This window comes from Dendropsophus ebraccatus, chromosome 1 (genome assembly GCF_027789765.1).
Source record: "Dendropsophus ebraccatus isolate aDenEbr1 chromosome 1, aDenEbr1.pat, whole genome shotgun sequence".
Lineage (NCBI taxonomy): Eukaryota > Metazoa > Chordata > Amphibia > Anura > Hylidae > Dendropsophus > Dendropsophus ebraccatus.
In genome coordinates, this window is record NC_091454.1 from 169,691,872 (window position 1) to 169,707,581 (window position 15,710).

At 41.5% G+C, this 15,710-nt stretch overlaps 1 protein-coding gene across 2 annotated transcripts in view; it reads left to right on the forward strand.

Annotated features, from left to right (window-relative positions):
• LOC138801523 (aminopeptidase N-like) overlaps window positions 1-15,710 on the forward strand; it is a 62,301-nt gene that overhangs the window by 6,818 nt on the left and 39,773 nt on the right. The window contains exon 2 of one of the 2 annotated variants that reach the window (XM_069984446.1): window positions 10,190-10,268. The exons of the other annotated variant lie outside the window; for it this stretch is intronic. The gene's annotated coding sequence lies outside the window, so the exon portion shown is untranslated. The remainder of the gene's footprint in view (window positions 1-10,189; window positions 10,269-15,710) is intronic. 2 annotated transcript variants of the gene reach the window in all.

The window sequence follows — 15,710 nt, forward strand, 5'->3', positions numbered from 1 at the left end:
AGGATTAATCACGGCTGTGTTGCAAATCAGCAACAACGGCTGTGATTAATAATTTACTCACGTTGGGTGAACATAGCCTTAAACTGAAAAGTCACCTGAAACGACAGGTATGCTTTTATACTAAAGCAAGTGCACTAGACAGAATAGGCTGTCACTGTATTGGGCCAATCATTTACACAGTACACTGTTAGAAATAACATAGGCTATCATCAAACAACAGATTCCATTTAAGCCTAGACTATTTCCCCTGCTTACTGTACTCTATAATAAAATTCATAGAAACATAGAAGATTGTCAGCAGAATGAGGCCACCTGGTCTATCTAGTGTGCCTTTATATTATTTCATTTTTCTTTCTTAGTATAGACATATATATTCTTCTTGACTGGTTTACAGCCACTCAGGCTACAATTACATGTTCCTTAAGTCTGTCCATGGCTATGGACAACTCTATGGAGCGCTGCATTCACACCTCCGCAGTCCACAGACCCACTCATTAGACAATAGTGCTCTGTCTCTCAATTGTGGGTCTTGACAAGGACCTGCCCATTATTTTGCTGCCCGGATTACAGCCCTCTAACACATACGGACATATGAACAGGGCCATTTACACTAATTTGTGGACAGAACTATGGATCGTGTGAATTTGCCAAACATATCTGCTAGAAGTTTGTTCCAAGCATGTACTACTCTTGAACCTTTCATTAAAGGGGTTATCCAGTGCTACAAAAACATGGCCACTTTCCCCCTACTGTTGTCTCCAGTTTGGGTGGGGTTATGAAACTCAGTTCCATTGAAGTAAATGGAGCTTAATTGCAAACCACACCTGAACTGGAGACAACAGTAGGGGGAAAAGTGGCCATGTTTTTGTTGCGCTGGATAACCCCTTTAAGGCTCACTGAAGCCACTGCTGGGAGATCTTAAAGGGAACCAATCAGCACAATTGTGCTGATATGGTTCCCAGCAGCATAGTACAGATCTACTGTGCAGCTTGTGGAGCATACCAGCCACTCCGGCAGCAGTATCTTTACAAATGGAAAAAGATGTTTTATTACGTGCGCAAGGCCAGGAGAGGGGTGGCAACTAGTCATCTGGGCGGAGAGCCGCTCGTGACTGGTCATGGCTTTCTTTCTGTCAGCATGCAGTTCAGGGATGATTGAAAGGGACCTGTTAGTGCCCCCTCTGCCTGTCAGTCATCCCTGCACTGCACGCTGACAGGCAGAGAGTCATGACTAGATCTATACTGTGCCGTTAGGAACCATATCAGCACAATTGTCTTAATTGGTTCCTTTAAACACTCTGTCCATTCTTATATACTGATGCAGTGGTGGTGGCTGCAGACAATCACAGTTTTCTCATTTACCTCTGTTACTATGAAGAAATGATACCTGTGTATCAGAAAAATGGAGCCTGAAAAACTGCAAAACATAATATGAAATTGATCAGCACAACAATTTAGACCCATTTAAAAAAAGGGGTGCCTGTTCACTTTAAGGCGCATGTCTACATTTAGCATCTACATTTGTTTTATCTCTCAATAATTGTGGTATCATGGCTTTAATGTCGTAATAACAACGAAACATGACTAAATGTAACAAATCTTCTCCTTGAAGTATTGATGCACATAATTTATTATGGATTTCTTCAGCCAATATCAACGCATCTGTTATTAGACAAACTGTGGCTTTTGCAGAACTACAAGTCACAGTCAGAATAGATCAATAGCAGATGGAAAGCTGCAGGTTGCCTAAGTCTTTAGCAGTCAACCAAATAAAATAATGTATAACTCTAAACCAATCTCTGAGTTGAAGTGCATGTGTCTCAGTATGGAATCTCTGCCCCGCTGTGTGCGGCAAGGTCAACAGCTGAAATGTGTTTTGAGTAGTGATGAGCGAGTACTAAAATGCTCAGGTGCTTGTTACTCGAGACGTATATCTTCCGATACTCGAGTGTTCGTTTTGAGTAACAAACCCCATTGAAGTCAATGGGAAACTCGAGCATTTTTGCAGGGGACCCAAGTTCGGTAGAGGGAAGGTTGTGTGAAAACCTGTCAACCTCAGAAAATGATGGAAACACTACAAAAATGGACAGGAAACAGCAGGGGCAGCATGCATGGATGCCTCTGAGGCTGACTAATCGCACTATTACACCAAATTATGGGCAACAGTATGGCAGTGATCACACAGTGAAGGATTAAAACAGAGGTAGCATATGAACCACCCCAAAATTTAGCCTGACACAGCATAGCAGTGAGAACACAGGGAAACATTAAAACAGAGGCAGCATATGATGAACCACCCAAAAACTTTGCCTGACACAACATAGCAACATCCAAAGAAGGTAGAAGATACTGGTGAAAGAACGGCAGAGGACACCCCGTAAGATGACATCCACAGATAATATGGTTCAAAATGGACAAGACAAGGATGCTAAATTGGATTTGACTTTGAATTTGACTGTAGCAGTTGGGGTAATAATCCCTGCATCATGTGATTCACAACTTCTCCCCCCACCACTGTTTTGAGTTTGAATTTGACTTTGAATTTAATTGTAGCAGTTGGGGTAACCTTCCCTGCATCATGTGACTCACCACCTCTCCCCCCACCACTGTTTTGAGTTTGAATTTGACTTTGAATTTGACTGTAGCAGTTGGGGTAACATTCCCCGCATCATGTGACTCACCACCTCTCCCCCCCACTGCTGTTTTGAGTTTGAATTTGACTTTGACTGTAGCAGTTGGGGTAACATTCCCTGCATCATGTGATGTTCATGGGTTATGGCTGTCTCAGCACAATACTCAACACAACTGCAGAACTGTGGCTCAGGCATCCTGGTTTTATTTCCTTGAGGATCTGGCAATTGTCTCATGCAAAGGGATCATCACTTGAGGTCCTGCCGTACTAATTATGTGCTGCCCAACAACTAGAATTGTCATTTATTTCTTAACCTCTTAACGACGCATGACGGTAATACCCGTCATGCGGCCGTTAAGAGTAAACAGAGAGGGCTCCCGGCGTGAGCCCTCTCTGCAGCGCGCGGTCCCCAGTTGCTAAGTGCAGCCAGGGACCGCGTGTATTAGCCGACGCGGCCGATCGCCGCGGCCGGCTAATTAACTATTCAAATGCCGCAGTCAAAGCTGACAGCTGCATTTGAATAGCAGCTGTGCCCCCTCTCCCTGGTGTCCAGTGGGGGATCCCCCCCCCCCTGCGATGCGATCGCGGAGGGGAGATCCGTTCTAATGAGCCGGCCGGGGCTCAGCGTCGGAATGACGCTGATCCTGGCTCGGCAATCTATTCAGATAGTCTGCAGCAGACCATTATAATAGAGCACCGATCTGATGGATCATTGCTCTATTATATACACAGGATTGATCTCAATGGGAGATCAGTTCTGTGTATATAGAAGTCCCCCAGGGGGCTTCATATTACTGTAAGGGAAAGTTAAAAAAGTGTTTTTATTAATAAAAAATCCCCTCCACTAATAAAAGTCTGAATCACCCCCCTTTTCCCATTTTACAAATAAAAATAAATAAATAAATAAACATGTTTTTTATCACCGTGTGCGTAATTGCCCGAACTATTAATTAATCACATTCCTGATCTCGCACGATAAACGGTGTAAGCGCAAAAAAATCCCAAAGTGCACAATTGCGCATTTTTGGTCGCATCAAATCCAGAAAAAATTTTATATAAAGCGATCAAAAAGTCGCATATGCGCAATCAAGGTACCGATAGAAAGAACACATCATGGCGCAAAAAATGACACCTGACACAGCCCCATAGACCAAAGGATAAAGCACTATAAGCCTGGGAATAGATCAATTTTAAGGAACGTATATTTGTTAACAATGGTTTTAATTTTTTACAGGCCATCAGATACAATAAAAGTTATACATGTTATATATCGTTTTAATCGTAATGACTTGAGGAACATATATAACAACTAAGTTTTTCCATAGGACACACGGCGTAAAAATAAAGCCCCCCCAAAGAAAAATAATTCGTTTTTCTTTCAATTTCACTGCGCATATAATTTTTTTCTGGTTTCGCAGCATATTTTATGGAAAAATTCAGCCTGTCATTGTGAAGTACAATTAGTGACGCAAAAAATAAGGGCTCATGGGGGTCTGTAGGTGTAAAATGCAAGTGCTATGGCCTTTTAAGCACATGGAGGAAAAAACGAAAACGCAAAAACGAAAGTTAGCACGGTCCTTAAAGGGTTAAGTTTGAGCAGGGTCTTATTTTTTTGTTCCTCTTTTGTTTTGTTATCATTTTATGCCAGCAGACAGACACAGGTCTGTATACAGACACACACTTAAGAACAGAATACTGACAAAGTTTACCACTCGGTTTCCAAATTGAACAAAAAAAAGAGTGAGAGAGAGACAAACACAGAATTAGACAGCAAAGTTTGCATTGTTCATTGTAGCACTATTTGGTAATAAAAGAAAAACATGTTTGTGCATTTTTATGTGAAGATCCTTCTCTTATTTCATTTGGAAAGATGGGCAAGGTCAGCTTTCTTTATTTTATCTGTTTTTGAAAGACAATTTTCTGCCAATGTTCTGCCCCTTCACAGCCAGAGGAGTATGTATCTCCTTGCAGTGCAAGGATCTGCAGGCCCCTGTGGCAGGAAATGCACTGAACCATGGCTTCTGCCAATTGCATTGCTTGGAACCCCACACACACGCCCTCGTCCTCGAGCCTCACCCCTGAGTTCACCATTTTATGGACACTGCACAGAATGGAGCTTAGATATGCCTTGTGTAAGAAATACAGAAATCAGAAAATATAGTAGAGGGCCACTAGTTTTTAGGGGGCTGTGGGATACAATCTGTTGGTGGCTGCACCTATACACACTCTGTGACACCCCCTTTACACTGTGGAAGCAGTAGTGAACTTAGATATGCCTTGCGTAAGAAATACAGAAATCAGAAAATATAGTAGTGGTCCCACTAGTTTTTAGGGGGCTGTGGGATACAATCTGTTGGTGGCTGCACCTATACACACTCTGTGACACCCCCTTTACACTGTGGAAGCAGTAGTGAACTTAGATATGCCTTGCGTAAGAAATATAGAAATCAGAAAATATAGTAGAGGGCCCACTAGTTTTTAGGGGGCTGTGGGATACAATCTGTTGGTGGCTGCACCTATACACACTCTGTGACACCCCCTTTACACTGTGGAAGCAGTAGTGAACTTAGATATGCCTTGCGTAATAAATACAGAAATCAGAAAATATAGTAGAGGTCCCAATAAAATATTACTGAGCACTTCTTAGGGGTCTGTGTGCAACACCTAATGTCCCCTTTCTGCCAGCAGCCGATCACCACAGTGTGCTGCTGAAATCGTGGTAGCAGTACTGCAAGTCCCAGCCAGCAGTCTGTAGCAATACAATTTAAAAACGATTTGAAGCCCTTACAAGGGCTGTTTGGTTATTTCGCTAGTATTCCCTGCCTGCTGGAACGCTAATTCCCTCCCTAACGCTCTCCCTGACCAGCAGCAGCTCTGTCCCTAATCTCTTCCAGCATACATGTGAGCTGAGCTTTGCCGGCTGCGTGTTTTATATGGCAGGGTCATCTGATCTGACCAACCAAAAAAAAGCGACAAAACTTACAGGAAACGGATGATGATATTTTTTCGATTATCGCGAGATGCTCGCCCAAGTACCATCAAGTTTTGAGTTTTCTAGTGTAATCTGTCTTATATAGGCTAATACTGATGACACTTGTAGGAAACATGTACTGTGCCGTGTTCACATAGGACAGTATTGAGTGCATATCCATGAATGCAATAGATCATTAAAGGGATTGTCCTACCAACCTCACTAATACCCTATACACAGGGTAATAAAAAGATACTTCCTTCTAAGGGAGGGTCTGGTCTCTCGAACCCATAGTGGTCTCAGAAATGGGGGTTCTAAGTCTACAATCACATGTGCACACTATCACTCCATTCATTGTATATGGAACTTACAGAAATAGCCAAGTTATGTAACCTGCTATTTCCCCCAGTTCCATAGAGAGTTAATGGAGTTGTGTCCACTGCTCCATTCTGATGGGTGACCCAGGACCCCCATTTCCAGGATCCTGTGGATAGCAGATAGCTACTGTTAGTGGGTTGTTGGTGAAACAATTCCTTTAAGTGTTTTATCCAGGAGGTGAAAAAGTATCCCTTTTTCACTCCAGACACCCTACTTTCACCCCGATCCTGTATCAGAAGTGTAGGTCTTGGGGGTTCATAGCATCACAATTATCACATGTGAGTAAAAACATGCCCACATGAAATGACCAATCCCCTCCAATCAGGGGCTGGCCGGCAAATTTTAACCTGGGGGGAAAGCACACAGCACTGGCCCACAAGTAGTGGCCAATTGTCTGGGTATGTTGAATTATATTTGCTCTGGATTTGATGTTGTGGATTTTAGGTATTTTATGTTGATGAAATCGGTGGCATCATATCTGCAAAATATTAATGGCACATTGACACGCCGTGTAGATCATGGATGCTATGGAGCATGAAGCTGCGTGCCGGCTTTGGGAACTCTGGCTCTCTGTACCCTGCCAGTCAGTGACTGATGAGCTAACATTTCCCATGGTAAAATATTCTTAGGTAACTGTTGTCAAAATGTCTGTTAAACTTATGATGTCCTGTGTGTTTTGGACCCCCATAGTATACACACCTCAGGCCTCTCCTGCCTCCTTTACTGTGACTTCTATTTATTACAGCAAGTCAGGTTTAACTCTTGCACTACTTCTCCATATATTTGTTTCATTAGCTGCAGTGTAAGGGTTAAACCTGTCCTAGTCCAATAATAAAAAGTTACAGATGAGGAAACGCAGCAAGAGAATGGAGTCACCTCCTCCCCCTCCTCCACCCCAGCTGTGACAGGACTGCTTCCTCCATCTCAGTGTAAAGCTGTGTTGTCCATGTTAAAGACCACTTACAGCTACAAAAAAAGAATTCACAGCATTTACAGAGATAAAGGTAAAGCAGAGATATTGATCACACTGCCTGCTGCTCTGTCAGGACGGTCAGCCGGGGAAGGGGCGCTTCCTCTCTCTCTCCCCTCTGGCCGCCAGTTTCCATTCACAGAACAGCTAAGCTGATTGGTGCAACAGAAGGGGGAGGCTCCTACAGTTCCACCTATCAGCAACAAAGATGCCGTACAGCCAGTAAGTGACAGTGCCCAGTAGGAGCTACGGCCCTGAGTCGGGGGTATTTGACAGATGTGCCACAAGCAGGCTTGTCTGTTGCCAATAGTTGAGTTTTTACATTGGCAGAGCAGCCCTTAAAGTGTCACTGTCGTGAAATTTTTTTTTGCAGAAATCAATAGTCCAGGTGATTTTAAGAAACTTTGTAATTGGGTTTATTATCCGAAAAATGCATTTTTATCATGAAAAAGCAGTTTGAAGCTCTCCTGTCTTCATTGTTCTCCTATGGAGAGAGCTAAAGAAAAGACCAAAACAGGACAACAAAGAGTTAATCTACAAATCCCTCACGGGATATCTCCTGTGACAGTCACCAGTGACCTGTCTGAGCTCAGATTACAGCTGTCACCCAGCTCCGTGCCTGTAATCCTCTGTTATCTGCTTTCTGCTGCCGGCTAACTCCCTCCTCCCCCCTCCCCTCTCCCTAGAGCAGACAGGGTACGACTCCTGCAACAAGTCACAATTTTCAGATTTTTCAGAGTGGATGAAAAAGAGGAAGGAGGGGGGGACCTGGGAAAAGGCTTTTTACATGCAGATAATGGCAGATTTGGCTAATAAACCCAATTACAAAGTTTCTTAAAATCGCCTGGACTATTGATTTCTGCAAAAAAAAAAAAATACGACAGTGACTCTTTAACCCTTAGACGACCCAGGGCGTATAGTTACGCCATGGAAGTCTGTCCCCAGACGACCTAGGGCGTAACTGTACGCCCTGGGTGTTATTCCCGCTATGAAGCGCGCTCCGGAGCGGAGCGCGCTTCATAGGAGGTGGGGGCCGGCTGCAGTGAGCAGCCGGGACCTCACCGGCAATGACACGCTGCAGCGATCGCGCTGCCGCGTGTCATTAACCCCTTAAACGCCGCGGTCGCGCCGCGATCGCGGCGTTTAAGTGTAAGTGACAGGGGGAGTCCCCTGTCACTTACCGATCGGGACCCCCGCAGTGTGACTGCGGGGGTCCCGATCGGTAAAACGGACTGCTGGAGGTCTCTTACCTGCCTCCATGCGGTCCGATCGGCGCTCTGCTACTCTAAGCCTGCACAGGCAGGCTCAATGAGCAGAGCGCCGATAACACTGATCAATGCTATGCCTATGGCATAGCATTCATCAGTGTAGAAATCCAAGTAATGTATGTAAAAGTCCCCCAAAGGGACTTCAAATGTGTAAAAAAAAAAAGTTAAAAACACTAACACACTACCCCAAAACCCCTCCCCCAATAAAAGTTGAAATCACCCCCCTATCCTATTATATAAATAAAACATATAAAAATAAATAAATAGATAAACATATAATATACCGTAGCGTGCGTAATTGTCCGATCTATTAAAATATAACAAGCGTCATTGCGAACGGTGAACGGTGTACACGAAAAGAGGGGAAAAAGTGCGCAGATTACCGATTTTATGTTACATTATATATATAAAAAAATTAATAAAAAGTGATCAAAACGTCCGATCTTCACAATTATGGTATTAATAAAAACTAGAGATCATGGCGGAAAAAATGACACCCCATACAGCCCCGTAGGTGAAAAAATAAAACCGTTATAAGCGTCACAATAGTCCCATTTTATTTATAATTAATTGCCAAAAAAAAGGATTTCATTAAAAAATACATATATAACATTAGAGAATCTGTGTAACCTGCATATGGTTGTGTTCGGACTGACCTATAGAATAATTGTATCATGTCGCTGTTACCATATAGTGCATAACGTAGACACAGGAACCCCCCAAACGTTACCATATTGCATTCTTTTTTGCGATTTCACCAATTTATATCTTCATAAATAATATATTTGGAATTCCATCATACATGTTATGGTAAAATGAAAGACGCCATTACAAAGTACAACTATTCCTGTAACAAATAAGCCCTTACATGGCCTGTAGATAAAAAACTGAAAGTGCTGGAGCTCTTAGAAGGGGAGGAGGGAAAAACGGAAACACTAAGATCAAAATTTGCGCGGTCCACTGGGTCATTTTGGGCCTGGTCCTCAAAGGGTTAAGTGTAATGGGAGGACTGGCACTGTCTCCGATGACCACCGATGATCGCAATGCAGTAACCGCTTTCCCCTCAACCCATGCCAAAGGGGAGGGAAAGTGCAGATTTGCAATTATGGACAAATTTATATCCCATTGGTTTCTATGTGTTTCCCACATCAACAAATTTTGCAGATCCAACACACACACAGACCAATAGAAGTCTATGAAACCTGCAATTCTAGCTAGTGCCATCATTTTCATCATTCCTCCTTTTGTGCAAGTACTTTCAACTTTTATGGGTCAACAAAAAGCTGGACAATACAGATGATACTACAGATACAATATGGACGGATTTTTGCAGATTACGGACAGAAAATTGCAGTCTCAAAATATGATCCATAAAAATATGCTGACATGTGAGGCCTTAAAGAAGTGAATTTTTACTCTCACCCCCCTATGTTATACTTCACTATGTGTCATACTTCACTATGTGTGGTTTCCTAGCCAAACAATGTCTCCTGCAATCATCACTTCTAACAATAGATGTGGATGCTTGGAGGTAAAATGCATTAGGGATGTCTTTGTCGTCTTTGTCAGAATGTCATTTTTATTTAGGAGTCCTGGTTGTTCAAAATGTTTTCAATTTAAGAATTATGGAGGCCATTGTGCTCTTAGGAACTTTTTCTCCAGATCTGTGCATTTGCACAATCCTGTCGCTGAGAGCTCTACAGGTCATTCTTTCCTCCTCATGGCTCGGTTTCCCCTCTGATATACACTGTCATTTATAAACAGGGCTGTGTCTTTACAAATCTTGTCCAATGAACTCAATTTACCTTAAGTGACTCCAGGCTTGTCATAATTTTAGCAAACCTTGCAAACCCAATGAATCTGGAACCCCTTCCAGTCCCCCCATGCCATGTACAGTGGGCTATAAATCTCTACACGCACATGCTGTATTCTCAACCATTCTCAATTCCCAAAGTTATTCCTTATCCACAGGATGACAAGCTGATCCGTGGGGGTCTGAGTAAGAACAGGAAAATTTGACTCTGAATGAATGGAACGCACTGCGTGTGTTGTAAGTACTTATATTCTCTATGGGGCTTCAGAACATTATCTTCTTAAAGAGGTGGTCTTTTGGAGAAATTTAACTGTATTCTTGCTGGAGACACACAGTATGTGACACAAGAGCTGGAAAGATAACATCCTGGATGCCATCTCTCTCACTTCTTTCTGTAATCTTGGGTTCCTCTGTGGTTTGCATTTCATTCTTCATGTATGACATATATTTATATATATATATATATATATATATATATATATATATATATAAGACATTTAACCTTCGCTAAGAGTTACCTTGTTTCCTGCTGTCACTCGGGGGGTACACTGTGTACTGTTATTGCAGCTGTAATATATCTTGTATTCCCATGTGTAGTAGTCAGTGTTTTAGCCTGAGACAAGTCTGCTGATCTTACAATTAATTAAACTGATATAGTGGAATGCTAGATGAATATACATATCTATTTCTGTAGGTCCTTATCAGTGTTTATTGGCCACACTCTTCCTGTTATATTATAACCCTGTAATGTGTAGTGGGTATTTGTATCAATAATGACTAAACTATGTACTGTATGTACAAAGATAAGGTTGACTTTTTATTAGTATTTTTCCTTTTTTTTTATATAGCTTATCCCTCAAAAGTCGTAACTAGTGATGAGTGAATCCTTTTGTTTGATCTGTGCTCCGCTCATCAAGCCGCCGGACTTTCAGAGCTGCTTTTCTCCCTGGGTGCCGGGGGAAAGCTGGATGCAACCTGGGAGGAGTGGCAGGGGGCGGAGCAGCACTGAAAGACCGGCGGCTTGATGAGCAGAGTGCAGATCAAATGAGGTTAAGGTTTAAGGAAAGCAAGGGTTATTCAGGGGGTGGGGGGCAAAGGCCTCAGACTATCATATTTAGCTCTTTATAATGGCACCTGTAAAGCAGTGATATGTATATGTATTGTCTGATTTGTTGGAAAAAGGGAAAATAGGCCAGTTAGTGACAATAACAAGGGTCAGATTGTCATAGGTAGATGAATGGGTCAAAATGAAAGGTCTTGTGAGGTGTTCACAGTATGAGGTGTAACTTCAGTGATGGACGATGAGTGAACTGGTGGCACCTGGTATAATCCTGCAGACCTATCAGAACACATCAGACATTGAACGCTGCTGCATATGGGGCCTATGTGTAGCCATGAAGAACACATTAGACAGGTGGTTTTAAAATGTACCTGTGAGCTTAACTTTCAAAATCTAAATCAGCAGGGGATGTGATATAAAGCTTGCAATTTATATTCTTTTTTTTTTTATTTAGTTATCATGGGAAATAAGGGACTTCCTGTGTTTAGATTCTTTGGGGAAAAAAGGGGGACTGAACACAGGAAGTTCCAGTCATCTGAGTACTCACACAGAAGGCAATCATGTGATTGACCGACGTACTGTTTAGTCTCTTTTTTTCAACCAGCACAAGACTAAGCAGCTGCCTTCAGGAGACTGGACCTGGATTTCTGGTAAGTATAGCTGTGTTGATAACTAAAAATAATAAATGTAAATTGCAAACTTGTTTATATCACATCTACTGTTGATTTAAATTTTGAAAGTTATAACTTCAGGAGACTTTAATGTAGTGTATGTGTGTGTGTGTGTGTGTGTGTGTGTGTGTTGCAACATTAATGATGCTGAAATATTATTCTGGATTATCTGGGAAGGGATATGGCAAAAGACTATGATACTTATTATGTAAATGTGCATATACATAAATATCAGTGTCCATGTGGGTGTAGCAAATAATAAAGCAGGCAAGTATAGCTGCCAGGAAATCTCATACTACCAAAAGTTCAGGGCGCAGATAAGGTGAGTAGTTACATTTAAATGCAGGGTTTTTTTAATACTTGTTACTGTCCTACAAATGTATTATTAGTATAATGTAGTACGTAAATGTTAGAATTAGAAATAATCCGTTATTAGGCCTATTCCAAGCAGAATTGGTCGCACTAAATATTATTATTCAGTGTTAGAACAGCTGGTTACAATCCTACTTTTTCCATAGTGTAACTATGGAAAATGATTTGTGCTTTCAGCCTTAATGAAGCCACAATCCTAAGGCTATATGCCTTTAAGGCTGGATGTACACAGCAGGTTTGTGTTTTATTATTATTAGTATACAAAAACACTTAAGCCAGATGGTATACTAAAGTCTATAGTGAATTACTGGCTTTTCATGTAATGTGCTCTATAGGACTTCAGAAATGCAAGAAGAAAAAAAAAGCAGATGTATTAACAAATTCAAATTTTTAAAAGCATTAAAAATACTGCTTCTGTAATGGAACCCTAATGCAATGTTTGCACAAAGTATTTTTGCTCAGTATTTTGCAACCAAAACCAGGAGTGGATTGCCTATGTTCCCACACTGTTGAGATTGAGTGGATGGCCTTCATTTAATGGCAAATAAATATCGTTATGTGACAGCTTTTAAAAAATCAAATCTTTTTTTTAAAAAAAACAGATGTTCCTTAAAATTGCTCTATCACCATGCTTATAATGCTTTTATTTTATGGTCTATGGGGCTTTGTGAGGTGTCATTTTTTGGACAATGATCTGTACTTTTTATCGGTACCTTGATTGCATATATGCAACTTTTTATTAAAATTTTTCTGGATTTGATACAACCAAAAATGTGCAATTTTACGCCATTTACTGTGTGAGATAAGAAATGAAATAATTTAATAGTTCAGGCGATTACACATTTGGCAATACCAAATATGTTTATTTATTTGTTTGTTTTTATTTATGAAATGGGGAAAAGGGGGTGAATCAAATTTGTATTATGGGAAGGGATTTTTTTATTGCTAAAAACATTTTTTTTACACTTACATTAATTAGAAGTCCCCCTGGGGGACTTCAAATTCAACTACACTAATCTATCATATAATCAGATCTATTAGATCAGTGCTGTATTACTCTGGTCTGCTACAGACCAGATCTATCGATTGCCTAGCCAGCATCAGCATCAGTCCAATGCTGAGGCCCAGACGGCTAAGAAGAAGGGGTCTAACTTCCAGGATCGCATCATTGGGGGGAGATTTTGATGTTTTGAGCCATTGGCTAGGGACAGGATTGTGCTGCCGCAATCTTTCCCCGGCTATGTCTCTTGATCAGAGCGTGTGTTAGCAGTGAGACTCACTCTAATCAATAACTTCTGACATGGCTGATCATATGTCAAAAATGAGTTTTCATGACAGGTACACTTTAAGGGTTTCCAAAACTCTTTAGATACATCAATAATATAGCATGAGAAAATTAGTGTCAAAAACGTGGCCTAGATGGAATCCTACCAGAAATAATTAAATACATTCGCTATAGTAAAACTGATCAATATTGTGCCGGGTACCAGCTACTTCTCTAAACAAATCCATATAAGAGGTATGGTCGAGGAAACTACCAAGAGATGTGACAGCAGTATCCTGGGAATACTATTCAACATTAATTTAGTATCCTGACACAGCGTAATGTCCTCAGCAAAAGCCAAGCAGGTTAAAGTCTAACCAGTGCACTACTGGTTACATATATACCCTGTATCAAGACCAAAGTATGCAAGTCAAATCAAGGAGAGGCATATGCCTGTTTTGTACAATTTAAAAGGACTTAGACTCATTTACACTGACAATGAGTGAAGTGTGAGGGTTAGGCTAGGGCTACATGGTGATTTGGGCTGCAGAACAGATCATGCAAGCAAAGACCACTGTGCTGCACGGCAGGTTTTATGTTGCTTGTAATGTAAGTGAATGGGGTCATGTTGATTTGTTGTGACTGCCAGTGGTGTCAGTAATCACTTGTGATTTACAACATGACCATTTACTTACATTAGCTGTGATGCAGATCCCTTATTGTGATATAGAAATGTTTGGCCACACGATCTATGCCACAGCCAAAGTTGCCATGTAGCCCTTGTCTAATCGGGAAAGAAATAGTTTATTTCCACTCTTAGGCTATGTTCTCACGATGTAATACAATGGCCTGTCAAACAACGGCCGCTGCTGAAGGAACATTATTTTGCACCCATGGAATCTGATGTCCATATGGGTGTGAATGAAAATCAATTAACCATTGACTTTCATTCACACTACGGCCGGCAGGATGGCCAATACAGTGTGTGAACATTTTATTTTCTATGGCTGTTGATCGCGTACTGCAGCTGTAGAAAATAGACATGTTCAAGACAAGGCAAGCAAAGCCTTTATGTCATCAGAAGACAACTGCACGATCTTAAATTACCAGCAATCGTTTGGCTGAAAATCTTTGATCTCATCATTGTCCTAATCCACCTTCTACCTGGGATTCTACAAGCACATTTTCTAAGCCCATCAGAATAACTGAAACAATGGCTTTCAAGCTGAGCTTAGCAGATTCCCCTAAGAGAATATATTAATGAATGGTGATATAAGATAAGAACATCGTATAGACGGACAATATAGGAGTCTACAGAGTAAGCACACACTGACCCCATATCTAGAATAAATAGCAACCCCCAGAGACAGATCCTTAGCCTCTATAGTGCCCACAGTCTGATTAACCACTAAGGGTGGCACAGATAGATCTACCAGCCAAAGACGTGCTCTGAACCGCGGCGGTCCCGGGAGCCGCTTGTAGCCCGGGACCGTAGGTATTAGCGGGCACGGTCCGATCGCCGTGCCCGCTAATACAGTAATTGGATGCAGCTGTCAAAGTTAACAGCTGCATCCGATTACAGTTTGCAGCGTCATCCCTGGTGTCTAGTGGGGAGATCGCTGCTCCAAGATGGCGCCGTCCCCAGCTTGGAGCGATTTTAACCCCTTAAGGTTAAAGCCTATTTTCGTTTTTGCGCTTTTGCTTATTCCATTTTAAGTTTAAAAGTCCATAGCGCTTGCATTTTTTCACCTAGAGACGTATATGAGCGCTTATTTTTTGCGAAACCAATTGTACTTTGCAATGACAGGCATTGTTTTTCATAACATATGCTGCGAAACCGGAAAAAAATCATTTGCGCTGTCAAATTGAAAAAAAAACAAATTTGTTTTGATTTCGGGGAGTTTTGCATTTACGCCGTTCATCCTATGGTAAAACTGACTTGTTATGCATGTTCCTCAAGTCGTTACGATTACTATGATATATAACATGTATAACTTATATTGTATCTGATAAATGTTCCTTAAAACCGCTCCATTCCCAGGCTTATAGCGCTTTTATCCTTTGGTCTATGGGGCTGTGTGAGGTGTCATTTTTTGCGCCATGATGCGTTCTTTCTATCGGTACCTTGATTGCGCATATACGACTTTTTGATCGTTTTTAAAACATTTTTTCTGGATTTGATGCGACCAAAAATGCGCAATTTTGCACTTTGGAATTTTTTTGCGCAGACGCCGTTTACCGTGCGAGATCAGGAATGTGATTAATTAATAGTTCGGGCGATTACGCGTGCGGCGATAGTAAATATGTTTATT